An 18,503-nucleotide genomic window follows, 5' to 3' on the forward strand; every position below is an offset into this window, starting at 1 on the left:
AATAGATTAACATTTTTAAATAGCCTAAGTGTCCAAATAACATTCACACAAGAATTCACAATATAACATAATTTTTAAATCTCATTGTCATGGATTTATAGGCCAAATGGAAGGAATTTAATGTTTAACACCTGTAAATTAATGGCCATTTAAATCAATCTTGCGAGTGGGTTTTTCTGGAACGCGACCATTTGGAACGTTGCGGTTTGCAGTGATTTAGACCCCCATATCGGCATGGAAAACACTGCTGGTTGGTACGGGGACTAAATCACCGTTTCGCAACTTAAAATGTGAACTAAAGGCATCGTAAGGACCACTTTTATACATAAAAATAAACAGCTTTCTTTTACCTGTCACCTACATGAAATCCGTCCCCGTTGTCGGCGTTGACGGCTTTAGAAGCTGATTTTAAAATGACTCCAGCGCTGAACGAGTCGGGCGATTAAAATCAGACTAAAAAAGACACAGAACGGCCATTGGAACGATTCTTCAGCAAAAGCTTGCACTCCAACCAAATATAATCCAGGACAAGGTAGGAAAAAAACGCGTTTTAACCCCGCCCCCTCTCAAAGGCGCCAAAATCGCGCACACGGCCAGTGGCAGAATTGCAGCGCCTCTGAAGGTAAGTATTGTAACATACCTAATTAGAGCATCACTTGATTCAACCCTTACTAGTTGATTTCAAAAGTGAGTTTTTCTGGTCACTCACTTATCTCTAACTTTTAAAAACATTGATTATTAACATTAAAAATTAGAATTCCGGAAAATGATCAAGTTATTTGCAATAAGCCATAATCGTATTTAATTGAACTGCATCTGAATTGGTCCATATAGTCCGGGGTACAAGACCTTTCATTTACGGAAAATAATTCACTACAAGTTAAAAAATATATATACCAAGTGCTGGAGTATCTAAGAGACCAGGCAGCATCCCTGGAGAACATAGATTGGTGAAATTTCGGGTCGGGACCCTTCTTCGGACTGATTGTGGTGGGGGGAGGGAATAAATCAAGAAGGGAGGACAAAGCATGGCAGGTAATATAAGTGAACATAGGTGAGAAGTGTTGTTGATGTAAACGTCACTAATCCAGGTTTTCGGGGATGCTGCCTTACCTGCTCAGTTACTCCAGTGTTTTGTGGTCTTTTGTAAACCAGCATCTGCAGTTCCTTGTGTATACATTTTCACTACAACTTGGGCAGGCACCAATATCAAATTATTAAGAAATGCATTCATTTCTAAAACTGAAGTATCTGTTTAAGATGAAAGAGGGGAGATTTAAGAGAGACTTATGGTTAGGAAGTGTCTGGAGAGGTATGGGCAGGCATAGATGCTAGAGCTGAAAAGAGACAAATGACATATTTGGAAGAGCATTGAAATATATCAGTGGATATTTTTAAGGCAGAGATAAATAGATACTTGATTAGTACAGGAGTCAGAGGTTATGGGGAGAAGGCAGGAGAATGGGGTTAGGAGGGAGAGATAGATCAGCCATGATTGGAATGGCGGAGCAGACTTGATGGGCCAAATGGCCGAATTCTACCATTCCTTATGACCTTATGAAATGCAGAGCCAGAGGAGGGATATGGGTGGAAGGGAGAGGGAAATATGGCACGGGGGATGGGAGGTGAGTGTTCAGAGGGGAGAGGAGCAGAATTACCCCCTGTCCCATTACACCCATATATCTCCCTCTGGCTTTACATTCCACAATCCTTCTGACACATTCAGCTTTTCACCTCTAGCCTTTGTCACTTACTCCACTCATCTATCAATCACCCCAACCCCTCACCTGTACTCGCCCTTCATTTCCTAGGCTTTTCACAACCTCACCCACTTTTCCAGCTTTCTCCCCCTACTTCAGTCTGAAGGCTTCTGACCCAATACATCTGCCCATTTCCTGACCCACTGAGTACATTTTTTGCTCAAGATTCTAGCACCCTGCATTATAAGAACGTTGACCTCTCTATCCCTCCCCCACCCAAGTCGTACCAGCTTCAAAGTTGTCTTGTTGAGTGTCATTGTCTACTTGTTCTCACCTAGGACACAGCTAACAATGGCCTGTTTCCTTTGTCATTGTTATTTGTTTGCATTTCTTTCATTTGTTCCACAGTATATCTTTATACATCACCATCTATATGTCTTGTTTCCCTTTCCCCATGACTCTCAGTCCGAAGAAGGATCTCGACCCAAAACGTCACCCATTCCTTCACCAGAGATAATAGACAATAGGTGCAAGAGTAGGCCATTCAGCCCTTCGAGCCAGCACCGTCATTCAATGTGATCATGGCTGATCATCCACAATCGGTACCCCGTTCCTGTCTTCTCCCCATATCCCCTGACTCCGCTATCTATAAGAGCCCTATCTAGCTCTCTTTTGAAAGTATCCAGAGAACTGGCCTCCATCGCCCTCTGAGGCAGAGAATTCCACAGACTCACAACTCTGTGTGAAAAGTGTTTCCTCGTCTCGTTCTAAATGGCTTACCCCTTATTCTTAAACTGTGGCCCCTGGTTCTGGACTCCCCCAACATCGGGAACATGTTTCCTGCCTCTAGCATGTCCAAACCCTTAATAATCTTATATGTTTCAATAAGATTCCCTCTCATCCTTCTAAATTCCAGAGTATACAAGCCCAGCCGCTCCATTCTCTCAGCATATGACAGTCCCTGCCATCACGGGAATTAACCTTGTAACCTACTCTGCACTCCCTCAATAGCAAGAATGTCCTTCCTCAAATTGGGGACCAAAACTGCACACAATATGCCAGGTGTGGTCTCACTAGGGCCCTGTACAACTGCAGCAGGACCTCTTTGCTCCTATACTCAACACCTCTTGTTATGAAGGCCAACATGCCATTCACTTTCTTCACTGCCTGCTGTACCTGCTGGTGACTGCTGAACAAGGACCCCCAGATCCCGTTGTACTTCCCCTTTTCCCAACTTCACACCATTTAGATAATAATCTGCCTTCCTGTTTATGCTGCCAAAGTGGATAATCTCACATTGATCCACATTAAACTGCATCTGCCATACATCTGCCCACACACCCAACCTGTCCGTCACCCTGCATTCTCATAGCATCCTCCTCACAGTTCACACTGTCACCCAGCTTTGTGTCATCTGCAAATTTGCTAATGTTACTTATAATCCCTTCTTCTAAATCATTAATATATATTGTAAATAGCTGCGGTCCCAGCACCGAGCCTTGCGGTACCTCACTAGTCACTGCCAGCCATTCTGAAAGGGACCCGTTAATCCCTATTCTTTGTTTCCTGTCTGCCAACCAATTTTCTATCCATGTCAGCACTCGACCCCCAATATCATGTGCTCTAATTTTGCAGACTAATCTACGTGGGACCTTATCAAATGCTTTCTGAAAGTCCAAGTGCACTACATCCACTGGCTCTCCCTTGTCCATTTTTCTAGTTACATCCTCAAAAAATTCCAGAAGATGTGTCAAGCATGATTTCCCTTTCATAAATCCGCGCTGACTCGGACCGATCCAGTTACTGCTATCTAAATGTGCCGCTATTTCATCTTTTATGATTGACTCCAAATTTCCCCACCACCGATGTCAGGCTAATTGGTCTATAATTCCCTGTTTTCTCTCTGCCGCCTTTCTTAAAAAGTGGGACAATACATCTGAAGAAATCAATGTTTGAGAAAAACCCGATAATCCATAGCACCGTACGAATTTGGAAACAGTTGAAATCAACCCTTAAATTGAGAAATTTCTCTCTCTTCTTACCAATCGCCAATAATTCCTTGTTTAAACTTTAGACAAGGCGTTTGTACAATGGGAAAGCCTAGGAATTAAAAAGCTGGGAGATCTTTATGAGAAGGGGACCTTCTTCTCGTTTCAAGAATTACAGGTGAAATATCATTTGAAAGGTAGTCATTTCTTCAGATATCTTCAAATACGAGACTATGTGAAAATACACACGCAAGATTGTCACTATGGGCCCAGATATATTAGACGAATGCATGAACAGAAAAGCAGATACAAATAAGTTAATATCCTATTTCTACAATACCCTTTTAAATGTACATATCCCATTGTCAGAAATAATTAGGCGAGCATGGGAAGACGAATTGGGTTTAACAATTTCAAAGGATAGTTGTGAGGAAAGTCTTTTATATATACATGACTGTTCTCTTAATGTTAGGCATTCCCTAATACAATTTAAAATACTGCATAGACTCCATTATTCAAAGTCTAAATTGAACAAGATCTTCCCAAATGTCTCCTATCTGTGATAAATGTCTCCTCCAAGAAGCGACTATAACCCATTCTTTTGTTTCCTGCACAAAATTACAAAACTTCTGGAGGGGAATTTTTTATATCTTTTAACAATTACAGCACGGAAACAGGCCATCTCGGACCTTCTAGTCCGTGCCGAACACTTACTCTCACCTAGTCCCATCTACCTGCACTCAGACCATAACTCTCCATTCCTTTCCCGTCTATATACCTATCCAATTTATTTTTAAATGATAAAATCGAACCTGCCTCCACCACTTCCACTGGAAGCTCATTCCACACAGCTACCACTCTGAGTAAAGAAGTTCCCCCTCATGTTACCCCTAAACTTTTGTCCCTTAATTCTCAAATCATGTCCTCTTGTTTGAATCTTCCCTACTCTCAATGGAAAAAGCTTATCCACGTCAACTCTGTCTATCCCTCTCATAATTTTAAAGACCTCTATCAAGTCCCCCCTTAACCTTCTGCGCTCCAAAGAATAAAGACCTATCTTGTTCAACCTTTCTCTGTAACTTAGGTGCTGAAACCCAGGCAACATTCTAGTAAATCTCCTCTGTACTCTCTCTATTTTGTTGACATCTTTCCTATAATTGGCGACCAAAATTGTACACCATATTCCAGAATTGGCCTCACCAATGCCTTATACAATTTAAACATTACATCCCAACTTCTATACTCAATGTTCTGATTTATAAAGGCCAGCACACCAAAAGCTTTCTTTTCCACCCTATCTACATGAGATTCCACCTTCAGGGAACTATGCACAATTATTCCTAGATCCCTCTGTTCAACTGCATTCCTCAATTCGCTACCATTTACCATGTACGTCCTATTTTGATTTGTCCTGCCAAGATGTAGCACCTCACACTTATCAGCATTAAACTCCATCTGCCATATTTCAGCCCACTCTTCCAAATGGCCTAAATCTCTCTGTAGAATTTGAAAATCTACTTCATTATCCACAACACCACCTATCTTAGTATCATCTGCATACTTACTAATCCAATTTACCACACCATCATCCAGCGGGACAGGCAGCATCTCTGGAGAGAAGGAATGGGTGACATTTCGGGTTGAGACACTTCTTCAGATAGGGAACATTGTAGACACTGCTATGAAGACCACATTTTTTGGCAGCTTGAATGTCAAACATCTATACCACGCTGTTAGACATGAGAAACATCACATTGCATAAAATGATGCAAATTCTTTGATATAGTAAAGTAAAGCCTTTTGACTCAACATATGCATGTCAAAAATGACCTCTTCAACCTAATCGCAATTTTAAATTCACTATCTGCAGGTCATGATCCTTCAGGTACTCATCAAAGGAGTTTTTAAATCCAATGCGTTTAAGCTTCCATCATTCTTACACTAATTAGGCCCAACCATTACCAACTTTTCTCTTCCCTCAAATGCTTCTACCAATTACTCAATGTCCTCTATTATTCATGGAAATAGTTCTTCCTTAGTTTCTCTAAGGCTCTCACAATTTTACACCCCTCAATTCATTTTTCCACAAGCTTCCTCTGTTCAATGAGTTCTAAGTCCAGCCTATCTAATCTTGCATCATCATGGCTTCAATTTTCCAGTCTTGGCAACTTCCTCATCTGTAGCCTCTACACTCTGCAGATTTTCCGAGGTCAATCTGTTTTGACAATGAATCAAAAAAATTTTTTAATTAGTGCATGTTCGACCCTTACTTTCAGCTCAGCAGCGATTCCATGTGGCAGAGTTTCTGAGCACATTTGACATTGGAATGGAGTGTTTAGTGAGTGGGCAGATGGTGTTTGATAACCAAAGCTCATGACAAGCTCCAATTATAAGCAATTCAGACAAAGTTTAAAAAATCAGACTTTGGGTCTATGTCCAAGTGCACACAAATGCAAATATTGATGAGATAAAATGAGTCTTTGATCCAGCACAATTTTTGATATGGATTTGATGCAAGGTCAGGTTGACCAGTTAACTGCAGTGAAAGGCATTCACAAACACAGTGAAGAAATATGTAACCATGATTTCATCCTGTAAGTTGACATTAAACCAAGTACAAATGAGGCACAAGTCAACAATTAATTGTGTCAAGATGTGGCATGTCCTGCAGATCCAGAAATAACTATGATATTACACATTTAAACACTGTTAACATGTAAATGGGGTCTGAAAAAGTCGGCTAACAGAATGAACCTCTAATACTTTTGAACCGACTGAACCTCTAATAAAATATTTCATTATTTGTTTTCAAAGAGGAAAACTGGCTGGTGTGCCAGCGCATTGGCCTTATGATATCAACACATGAAAGGCATAAGGACACGTGTTGAAGTTGGTTTGTGAGAAATTATGTAGATTTGTTGAAACTCTGGAGTCTTCCTGAGACCTAGTTTAGTTTAATTTAGTTTAGAGATACAGTGCGGAAATAAGCCCTTCAGCCCACCGAGTCCACGCCGACCAGCGATCACCCATACACTGGTTCTATCTTTTGCATGAGGAACAATTTTCAGAAGCCAATTAACTTACAAACCCACACGTCTTTGGAGTGTGGGAGGAAACCGGAGGACCCGGAGAAAACCCACGTGGTCATGGAGAACGTGCAAACTCCGTACAGACAGCACCCGAGGTCAGGATCAAACCCGGGTCTCTGGCACTGTGAGCACCAACTCTACTGCTGCGCCACCATGCCGCCCCTTGACTTCTCCAGTCAAAATTTGCCTGCCACCAGTTACAGACCATCTTTAAAGATATTACAGATAACAATTGTGTACACTGCCTCAGCAGCTACAAACTGCCAACTCCTCAGATAAAAGAGTCCCATGAGCTGGAACTGAGTGGCAGTGAATCACAACAGCTGAGAACAGCCCTGCTCTTTCCAGGGCATAATTAATCCCATGAGTTGGGAATTAAGCTCGTTGCAAAACACAATTAATCTCACAAAATCGAGAGTTCAATTCTACGCCAACTGTAATTGCTCACACAAATTGAAAGACAATTAAACGATTAAAGGACGTTCTTTCAGGAAGCAGTTGAGAAGAAATTTCTTTAGTCAGAGGATGGTGAATCTGGGGAATTCTTTGCCACAGAAGGCTGTGGAGGCAAAGTCAGTGGATATATTTAAGGCAGAGATAGATAGATAGATTCTTGATTAGTATGAGTGTCAGAGTTTATCGGGAGAAGGCAGGAGAATGGGGTTAGGTGGGAGAGATAGAATGATTGAATGGTGGAGTAGACTTGGGCCGAATGGCCTAATTCTACTACTATCACTTATGACAGCAAATAATGAATCTGATGAATTAAAAAGCCAAATTATCAGCAAATCTGAGAATAATATTATTCTTTTTCCCCCTCCTTATCTGTTTTACCAACTTTCCACATTGGAAGTTTAATGTGCAGACATCTCAGTTATGATCATTCAGGAAACTAATGCAGCACAGGGCTCATATTTTACTTCAGAGTCACGTGAGTGACTACGTGAAGACCCCCGCCAGTACGCATGAATATCATATCGTCTATCGCATTGCGTGACGACTGGCAGGATAGACGTGATTCTCCTGCCAGCAACAGACCTGAAGTAAGTTTTTAAAAAACTTTTTCAGGTTTTTTAGCTTCTTGCAGGAAAACGCCACTTAGAGGTCCTGCTAAAACTCAGAACTGCTGTAGCTTTGGGAGCAACAACAGCAGCAGAAGGAGGAGATTAGCAAGAGATACGACTGATTGGCTCTAGCCCAAGTGGGAGGAGAGAAGTGAGTCAGTGCTGGGAAAACAGCTGAAAACTGAGGAATTTGGTTTGTAAATTGGTAAATCAGGCAATTTATCAGTCAATTTAAGTAAGACTGCTCTTAGGGAGCGGCAGTGAGTGAGCGGCCTTGTGAGTGAAGTGCGAGTCTTTGGCTCGAGAGTCTTCGGAGAGGAGACTACGCAAAACACTGCAGAGGGAGAGACGAAAGAAGGAGATGTCAGGCAAGCTGATTCAGTGTGATGCTTGCAGTATGTGGGAGGTCAAGGACACCGCTGGTGCCTCTGGCTGCTACAAATGCGAAAAGTGCATCCAGGTAGAGCTCCTGAAGGGCCGTGTTGGGGAACTGGAGAAGCAAGTGGATGACCTCCGGTTCGTCCGAGAAACGGAGTCGTTCCTCGACAAGTCCTACAGTACGATTGTTACACCTAAGGTACTGGAAGAGAGAAGGTGGGAGACAGTGAGAACGGGAGGGAAGCATGGAATGCCAACGTCCCCGGGGGTTGTACCTCTTGTGAACAGGTTCACCCACTTAGAAGCTGTCGGGACAGAAGAGGTGTTTACACTGGGCGGCGGACTGGCTTGTGATGCGAATAGGGCTGTTGAGCCAAAACCAAAAAGGCCTAAGGCAGGCAACGCCATTGTAGTAGGAGACTCCATTGTGAGAGGTACGGACAGGGGTTTCTGCGGCAACAGACGGGATGCGAGGATGGTGTGCTGCCTTCCTGGTGCCAGGATCCAGGATGTCACGGACAGAGTGCAGAAAATCCTCAAGGGCGAAGGTGAACATCCGGAAGTGGTAGTGCATGTCGGCACAAACGATGTCGGAAAGAAGGGGATGAATATTCTGCAGCGCGACTTTAGAGAGCTCGGAAAAATGCAGAAAAGCAGGACCTCCAGGGTGGTTATCTCCGGGTTGCTTCCAGTTCCTCGTGCTGGCGAGAGCAGGAACAGGGAGATACGGGACCTGAACGTGTGGCTGAGGAATGGTGCACGGGGCAGGGATTTAGATTCTTAGATCACTGGGATCTGTTTTGGGGTAAGGTGGAACTGTACAAAAGGGACGGATTGTATCTTAACAGGTGTGGGACCACCATTCTGGCAGGCAGGTTTGCCACTGCTACACGGGTGGTTTTAAACTGAATAAGGGGGGTGGGGTGTCGAATGGGATAGTGGAGGATGGAGTTAAAGGGAAAGGGTTTCTTAAATGTGTGAGCGTAGAGACAGAGGGGTGTAAAATGAGGGTAGAAGCAATAGGTAGCAAGGTGAAAAGTAAAAGTGGCAGGCCGGAAAATCCAGGGCAAAAATCAAAAAGGGCCACTTTTCAACAAAATTGTATAAGGGGTAAGAGTGTTGTAAAAACAAGCCTGAAGGCTTTGTGTCTCAATGCAAGGAGCATTCGTAATAAGGTGGATGAGTTGAATGTGCAGATAGCTATTAATGACTATGATATAGTTGGGATCACGGAGACATGGCTCCAGGGTGACCAAGGCTGGGAGCTGAACATCCAGGGATATTCAATATTCAGGAGGGATAGAGAGAAAGGAAAAGGAGGTGGGGTAGCGTTGCTGATTAGAGAGGAGATTAACGCAATGGAAAGGAAGGACATTAGTTTGCAGGATGTGGAATCGGTATGGGTAGAGCTGCGAAACACTAAGGGGCAGAAAACGCTGGTGGGTGTTGTGTACAGGCCACCTAACAGTAGTAGTGAAGTTGGAGATGGTATCAAACAGGAAATTAGAAATGCGTGCGACAAAGGCAAAACCGTTATAATGGGTGACTTCAATCTACATATAGATTGGGTGAATCAAATTGGCAGGGGTGCTGAGGAAGAGGATTTTTTGGAATGTATGCGGGATAGTTATCTAAATCAACATGTAGAGGAACCAACGAGAGAGCAGGCTATTTTAGACTGGGTATTGAGTAATGAGGAAGGGTTAGTTAGCAGTCTTGTTGTACGTGCCCCCTTGGGCAAGAGTGACCATAATATGGTTGAGTTCTTCATTAGGATGGAGAGTGACATTGTTAATTCAGAAACAATGGTTCTGAACTTAAAGAAAGGTAACTTTGAGGGTATGAGACGTGAATTGGCCAAGATTGACTGGCAATTAATTCTAAAAGCGTTGACGGTGGATATGCAATGGAAGATATTTAAAGACTGCATGGATGAACTACAAAAATTGTTCATCCCAGTTTGGCAAAAGAATAAATCAGGGAAGGTAGTGCATCCGTGGATAACAAGGGAAATCAGGGATAGTATCAAAGCGAAGGATGATGCGTACAAATTAGCCAGAAAAAGCAGCATACCGGAGGACTGGGAGAAATTCAGAGACCAGCAGAGGAGGACAAAGGGCTTAATTAGGAAAGGAAAAGTAGATTATGAAAGAAAACTGGCAGGAAACATAAAAACTGACTGCAAAAGTTTTTATAGATATGTGAAAAGAAAGAGATTAGTTAAAACAAATGTAGGTCCCTTGCAGTCAGAAACGGGTGAGTTGATCATGGGGAACAAGGATATGGCGGACCAATTGAATAACTACTTTGGTTCCGTCTTCACTAAGGAAGACATAAATAATCTGCCGGAAATAGCAGGGGACCGCGGGTCAAAGGAGTTGGAGGAATTGAGTGAAATCCAGGTTAGCCGGGAAGTGGTGTTGGGTAAATTAAATGGATTAAAGGCCGATAAATCCCCAGGGCCAGATAGGCTGCATCCCAGAGTACTTAAGGAAGTAGCTCCAGAAATAGTGGATGCATTAGTAATAATCTTTCAAAACTCTTTAGATTCTGGAGTAGTTCCTGAGGATTGGCGGGTAGCAAACGTAACCCCACTTTTTAAGAAGGGAGGGAGAGAGAAAACGGGGAATTACAGACCAGTTAGTCTAACATCGGTAGTGGGGAAACTGCTAGAGTCAGTTATTAAAGATGGGATAGCAGCACATTTGGAAAGTGGTGAAATCATTGGACAAAGTCAGCATGGATTTACAAAAGGTAAATCATGTCTGACGAATCTTATAGAATTTTTCGAGGATGTAACTAGTAGCGTGGATAGGGGAGAACCAGTGGATGTGGTGTATCTGGACTTCCAGAAGGCTTTCGACAAGGTCCCACATAAGAGATTAGTTTACAAACTTAAAGCACACGGCATTGGGGGTTCAGTATTGATGTGGATAGAGAACTGGCTGGCAAACAGGAAGCAAAGAGTAGGAGTAAACGGGTCCTTTTCACAATGGCAGGCAGTGACTAGTGGGGTACCGCAAGGCTCAGTGCTGGGACCCCAGCTATTTACAATATATATTAATGATCTGGATGAGGGAATTGAAGGCAATATCTCCAAGTTTGCGGATGACACTAAGCTGGGGGGCAGTGTTAACTGTGAGGAGGATGCTAGGAGACTGCAAGGTGACTTGGATAGGCTGGGTGAGTGGGCAAATGTTTGGCAGATGCAGTATAATGTGGATAAATGTGAGGTTATCCATTTTGGTGGCAAAAACAGGAAAGCAGACTATTATCTAAATGGTGGCCGACTAGGAAAAGGGGAGATGCAGCGAGACCTTGGTGTCATGGTACACCAGTCATTGAAAGTGGGCATGCAGGTGCAGCAGGCAGTGAAGAAAGCGAATGGTATGTTAGCTTTCATAGCAAAAGGATTTGAGTATAGGAGCAGGGAGGTTCTACTGCAGTTGTACAGGGTCTTGGTGAGACCACACCTGGAGTATTGCGTACAGTTTTGGTCTCCAAATCTGAGGAAGGACATTATTGCCATAGAGGGAGTGCAGAGAATGTTCACCAGACTGATTCCTGGGATGTCAGGACTGTCTTATGAAGAAAGACTGGATAGACTTGGTTTATACTCTCTAGAATTTAGGAGATTGAGAGGGGATCTTATAGAAACTTACAAAATTCTTAAGGGGTTGGACAGGCTAGATGCAGGAAGATTGCTCCCGATGTTGGGGAAGTCCAGGACAAGGGGTCACAGCTTAAGGATAAGTGGGAAATCCTTTAAAACCGAGATGAGAAGAACTTTTTTCACACAGAGAGTGGTGAATCTCTGGAACTCCCTGCCACAGAGGGTAGTCGAGGCCAGTTCATTGGCTATATTTAAGAGGGAGTTAGATGTGGCCCTTGTGGCTAAGGGGATCAGAGGGTATGGAGAGAAGGCAGGTACGGGATACTGAGTTGGATGATCAGCCATGATCATATTGAATGGCGGTGCAGGCTCGAAGGGCCGAATGGCCTACTCCTGCACCTAATTTCTATGTTTCTATGTAAAAGTCCAGGGCAAAGTCGGGACTAGGGGGAATCCCAGTCATGAACTTCCAGGGAACCCCGGTCACGGGGATGCCTGCCCACGGACCAAGTCGCTCGAGAGACCGCAGAATGCGGGTAGCGAGCGAGGTGGATTCGCCTTTCGAGCCGACTGGAAAACACCGACTGGAAAACATCGCGGAGAAGCCCTGCTATAGGGACCGCGGAGGTAAGGCCCGGGGGAGAAATACCGGACATGGAAACCTTTCTACAAGGACCACAGAGGGAACCCCAGCTGCAACAACTAAGACCAAGAGACCAGGCTCGGGAGGAGCGTTGCCCCTGCAGCAGAAGGTTTAAAACAGGAAATGCAGGTAAAATCCTAACTCAAAGGTTGTTTTGTGCTATTTTATGAGAATGTTACAGGAATGGACCGCATCCAGACTGACTGACGAGGACCGCGGAATTGCGGGCAGTCAGCAGCGGTAGGCTGCACCTGGATCGCTATAGATTAGCAGTCTCCGACCTGGCACCTGCACAGTCGGAATCGAAGCCACAGACTGGCGGGGAGGCCAAGCAGAAGTCGAACAGGCCCGAAGACTCGGACGAGTCGGGCTGTGAAGACTCACTGCCGGCGGGAGTGACTATGATCGCATATCCCGCATGGAGCGGTTGATGGAGCTGATGCTCCAATGTGACATGCTCCAGTATATGGAGTTCTAGTCACCATGGGGTCCTAGGACGCCCATGGCAGCACCTTATCGAGGGCTGCATAATGCATCTCCCTCGACAGAGGGGAGCATTAGGAGTCACTTCTGGGATGACTCTGAAGACAGGGGTGTGGCTGAAGATACCACAAGTGAGCTCGGGGTGCAGGAACAACACAACCAGCAGTAGGAGAAGGCTGTGAATAACAACTACCAAATACCCAGCACCAGGGAACTGTATTTCGCTCAGTGTCCCTGCGGTGAACAGCTATCAGGGGGATACTGCCATTTGGGCAACCTGATGAAACAAGGCAAGAAGCTCGACAAGGGTCGTTGGGCTCATGAAAGCCACGTCATCACGCAAGACCTCACATCTCCAGCAGCAGCACCCCTACGCACCCACCAGCAAACCACGATACACTGAAGCTGGTGAAAGCTTGAAGGCCGTACAACCAGGACAAAGGTTTTTTTAGGTCACAGCCCAGAACGGCCTTCCTGGAAGATGCGCCAACCCCGTACGCGAGCTCCTCTACCTCCCAGGAGCAGAAGTGCAAAATCATGCACACATGGTTGAGGCAGCTCCTGGGTCAGGTTGCATAAGTCCTCCCATTCGGATGTGGAAAGATGAAGCTGATTGAGGCAACTCCTGGAAGTTCCCCATCCGGCGGTGTGAAGGTAGGGAGCCACATCATGATGTCTCCTGTCACGGATACAAGTTGGTAATATTTACACTGGTTTGAATATTTAGCCTGGTTTGGGATAACATAAGATTAGTTTATACTGCACAACAGGTATGGTTGGAGTAGCCTTTCAAGGCAGGCTCACAATTATGGAGATGTGGACTGATCATTGTCAACAGCCTCAAACCGCAAGTGCAGTATAGACATTTCTGAATAACTTCCATGTGATCATTTCTGCTCACAGGGTTCGGAGATAATTGAAATTTAACTGGATGAGGCAATGAGACACTCAGAAGCGTTGCAAAATGGGCTAACCAGTGTCCAGATTATTTACCAAATCACTACAATCAGTGCTTTGACTGCACAGAGCTAACAAATAAGTGTTATGGCCAATCTGGATGATATTGAACATACTGAATTTTACTAAATTAGCCTATCAGCCAAATAGCTATATTTGATAAATTGGGGTTCTAACCCGTCCAGTTAAATTTTAATCAAGCTGATACCAACTGAAACTATTGATTATTGGAATACAATCAATCCATTTATTTGTCTGGGATTCGGCTCTGAGACAAAAGATTAGACATCTGCTATTCGCAGCTGAAACTATCAAAGTCACAATGGTGGACGAACAGTATTCCGCGTTGCCCCACTAAACCTCTCAACCGTAAATCTTCAGTCATTCACAAACTGATGCTATTGCTCAAAGATGGGGAATTTACTAATACCATCTCTAGTTACGGAGGCAGATGGGATTAGCACGAGTTATCAATTGTTCAGTCATGGTATCAACTGCCAATGGACACCAGGTGTGTTCTGTGCATTAAAGGGTGTGTGAATATGCATAAACTGCATGCACAAGTCCTAGGTGATACACTTTGGTGGTGGAATATGTTAATCACTAAGGTACAATCAAATCAAAGTATCCGGTGATAGTTTTACCTAACCGCATTTAGCACTGGTGTATTATCATGCAAATCAATGACAACACAGAATGAATGTGCGATCACAAGGTATTTAATGACATTGTGAATCGATGGAACACTAACGATCGAGATGCTTGCATCCAGGCTCAATCACCAGTTGCAAAAATACGAGGCATATCAGTGGCGAAGGGTGCATTCTCGCTACACAAGGGAGGAATGGTCTTTTATGTCTTCCTCCATTTTGCCTCACAGGACGGGTCATGCAAAATTCCCGCTTCCGGCTTTTCATAGTGCCTGCCTGGGTGATTTACCCATGGTTCCCGCTAATGTGGGGAATGAGCATAAAACCTTACATGGTTATTTCTGGGCACAAAGATGCTGGTTCAGTTGTGATGTTGAAACCATCCTCTGCATGATATAATCAATTCATTGACTTACAGACTCTGAGAGACCGTTCCTGCGGCTCGGGTTGTCAAACCTAAAGCATTGGGAGTGCTCACTGCAGATTGCAGGAATAGCATCAAATAGCAGCATTCCTCATAGGAGATGGGAAGTATTGTTTATGCTTCTTTACGTTTAACTCGGCACGGATGACTGACATCTTGAAATTCAGTTTTATGGGATTATAACATTAAGTTAATATTCCATTTACTGCGCCTGAAATACCTCCTCATCATTTGGTTGCGGTGAACATAAACCACTCTGTCTGGTCTCACCCTCTGACATGTAGATTATGAAGGGTATCATCAACTTAAAACCTCCCAGGTCTAGGGACGCAGAGATATGAGAGTTAATTTGGGAGTAAGGTATGTCAGTGGAGATTGGCCCCGTGGTTTGCTCAGCCTGCACATGTGGGAGATCAGGGATATGGTCGGTGTCCCTGGTGACTACGTTTGCAGGAAGTGTGTACAGCTGCAGCTCCTGGCAGACCGCATTGAACGATTGGAACTGCGGCTGGATTCATACTGGAGCATCCACGATGCTGAGAAAGTCGTGGATAGCACGTACAGCGAGTTGGTCACACCGCAGGTAAAAGGTAAGAGGACAGAAAGGGAACGGGTAGCCAATAGCCAGCAAAGCAGTAGGCAGGTAGTGCAGGAGTCCCCTGCGGTCATCTCCCTCCTAAACAGGTATACCATTTTGGATACTGTTGAGGGAGATGGCTCATCAGGGGAATGCAGCAGCAGCCAAGTTCATGGCACCATGGGTGGCTCTGCGGCACATGAGGGGGGGAATAAGAGTGGAAGGGCAAAAGTAATAGGGGATTCAATTGTCAGGGGAATAGATAGGCGTTTCTGCGGCCGCAAACGTGACTCCAGGATGGTATGTTGCCTCCCTGGTGCAAGGGTCAGGGATGTCACTGAACGGCTGCAGAACATTCTGGAGGGGGAGGGTGAACAGCCAGTTGTCGTGGTGCATATTGGCACCAACGATATAGGTAAAAAAGGGGATGAGGTCCTACAAGATGAATTTAGGGAGAGATCAACTTAAAAGTAGGACCTCAAAGGTAATTATCTCTGGATTACTACCAGTACCACGGGCCAGTCAGAGTAGAAATAGGAGGATATTGCAGATGAATACGTGGCTTGAAAAATGGTGCAAGGGGGAGGGATTCAAATTTTTAGGACATTGGAACCAGTTCTGGGGGAGGTGGGACCAGTACAAACAGGACGGTCTGCACCTGGGCTGGAATGGAACCAATGTCCTTGGGGGAGTGTTTGCTAGTGCTGTCGGGGAGGATTTAAACTAATGTGGCAGGGGGATGGGTACAAGAGCAGAGAGGCAGGGGGGTGTAAAATGAGGGTAGAAGCAATAGGTAGCAAGGTGAAAAGTAAAAGTGGCAGGCAGACAAAACCAGGGCAAAAATCAAAAAGGGCCACTTTTCAAAATAATTGTATAAGGGGTAAGAGCGTTGTAAAAACAAGCCTGAAGGCTTTGTGTCTCAATGCAAGGAGTATTCGTAATAAGGTGGATGAGTTGAACGTGCAGATAGCCATTAATGATTATGATATAGTTGGGATCACGGAGACATGGCTCCAGGGTGACCAAGGCTGGGAGCTGAACATCCAGGGATATTCAATATTCAGGAGGGATAGAGAGAAAGGAAAAGGAGATGGGGTAGTGTTGCTGGTTAGAGAGAAGATTAACGCAATGGAAAGGAAGGACATTAGTTTGGAGGATGTGGAATCGGTATGGGTAGAGCTGCGAAACACTAAGGGGCAGAAAACGCTGGTGGGTGTTGTGTACAGGCCACCTAACAGTAGTAGTGAAGTTGGAGATGGTATCAAACAGGAAATTAGAAATGCGTGCGACAAAGGCAAAACAGTTATAATGGGTGACTTCAATCTACATATAGATTGGATGAATCAAATTGGCAGGGGTGCTGAGGAAGAGGATTTCTTGGAATGTATGCGGGATAGTTATCTAAATCAACATGTAGAGGAACCAACGAGAGAGCAGGCTATTTTAGACTGGGTATTGAGTAATGAGGAAGGGTTAGTTAGCAGTCTTGTCACACGTGTCCCCTTGGGCAGGAGTGGCCATAATATGGTTGAGTTCTTCATTAGGATGGAGAGTGACATTGTTAATTCAGAAACAATGATTCTGAACTTAAAGAAAGGTAACTTTGAGGGTATGAGACGTGAATTGGCCAAGATTGACTGGCAATTAATTCTAAAAGGGTTGACGGTGGATATGCAATGGAAGACATTTAAAGACTGCTTGGATGAACTACAAAAATTGTTCATCCCAGTTTGGCAAAAGAATAAATCAGGGAAGGTAGTGCATCCGTGGATAACAAGGGAAATCAGGGATAGTATCAAAGCGAAGGATGATGCGTACAAATTAGCCAGAAAAAGCAGCATACCAGAGGACTGGGAGAAATTCAGAGACCAGCAGAGGAGGACAAAGGGCTTTATTAGGAAAGGGAAAATAGATTATGAAAGAAAACTGGCAGGGAACATAAAAACTGACTTCAAAAGTTTTTATAGATATGTGAAAAGAAAGAGATTAGTTAAAACAAATGTAGGTCCCTTGCAGTCAGAAACAGGTGAGTTGATCATGGGGAACAAGGATATGGCGGACCAATTGAATAACTACTTTGGTTCCGTCTTCACTAAGGAAGACATAAATAATCTGCCTGAAATAGCAGGGGACCGCGGGTCAAATGAGTTGGAGGAATTGAGTGAAATCCAGGTTAGTCGGGAAGTGGTGTTGGGTAAATTGAATGGATTAAAGGCCGATAAATCCCCAGGGCCAGATAGGCTGCATCCCAGAGTACTTAAGGAAGTAGCTCCAGAAATAGTGGATGCATTAGTAATAATCCTTCAAAACTCTTTAGATTCTGGAGTAGTTCCTGAGGATTGGCGGGTAGCAAACGTAACCCCACTTTTTAAGAAGGGAGTGAGAGAGAAAATGGGGAATTACAGACCAGTTAGTCTAACATCGGTAGTGGGGAAACTGCTAGAGTCAGTTATTAAAGATTAGATAGCAGCACATTTGGAAAGTGGTGAAATCATTGGACAAAGTCAGCATGGATTTACAAAAGGTAAATCATGTCTGACGAATCTTATAGAATTTTTCGAGGATGTAACTAGTAGCGTGGATAGGGGAGAACCAGTGGATGTGGTGTTCAGCATTGGGGGTTCAGTATTGATGTGGATAGAGAACTGGCTGACAAACAGGAAGCAAAGAGTAGGAGTAAACGGGTCCTTTTCACAATGGCGGGCAGTGACTAGTGGGGTACCGCAAGGCTCAATGCTGGGACCCCAGCTATTTACAATATATATTAATGATCTGGATGAGGGAATTGAAGGCAATATGTCCAAGTTTGCGGATGACACTAAGCTGGGGGGCAGTGTTAGCTGTGAGGAGGATGCTAGGAGACTGCAAGGTGACTTGGACAGGCTGGGTGAGTGGGCAAATGTTTGGCAGATGCAGTATAATGTGGATAAATGTGAG

This window comes from Amblyraja radiata, chromosome 8 (assembly GCF_010909765.2).
Source record: "Amblyraja radiata isolate CabotCenter1 chromosome 8, sAmbRad1.1.pri, whole genome shotgun sequence".
NCBI classification, from domain to species: domain Eukaryota; kingdom Metazoa; phylum Chordata; class Chondrichthyes; order Rajiformes; family Rajidae; genus Amblyraja; species Amblyraja radiata.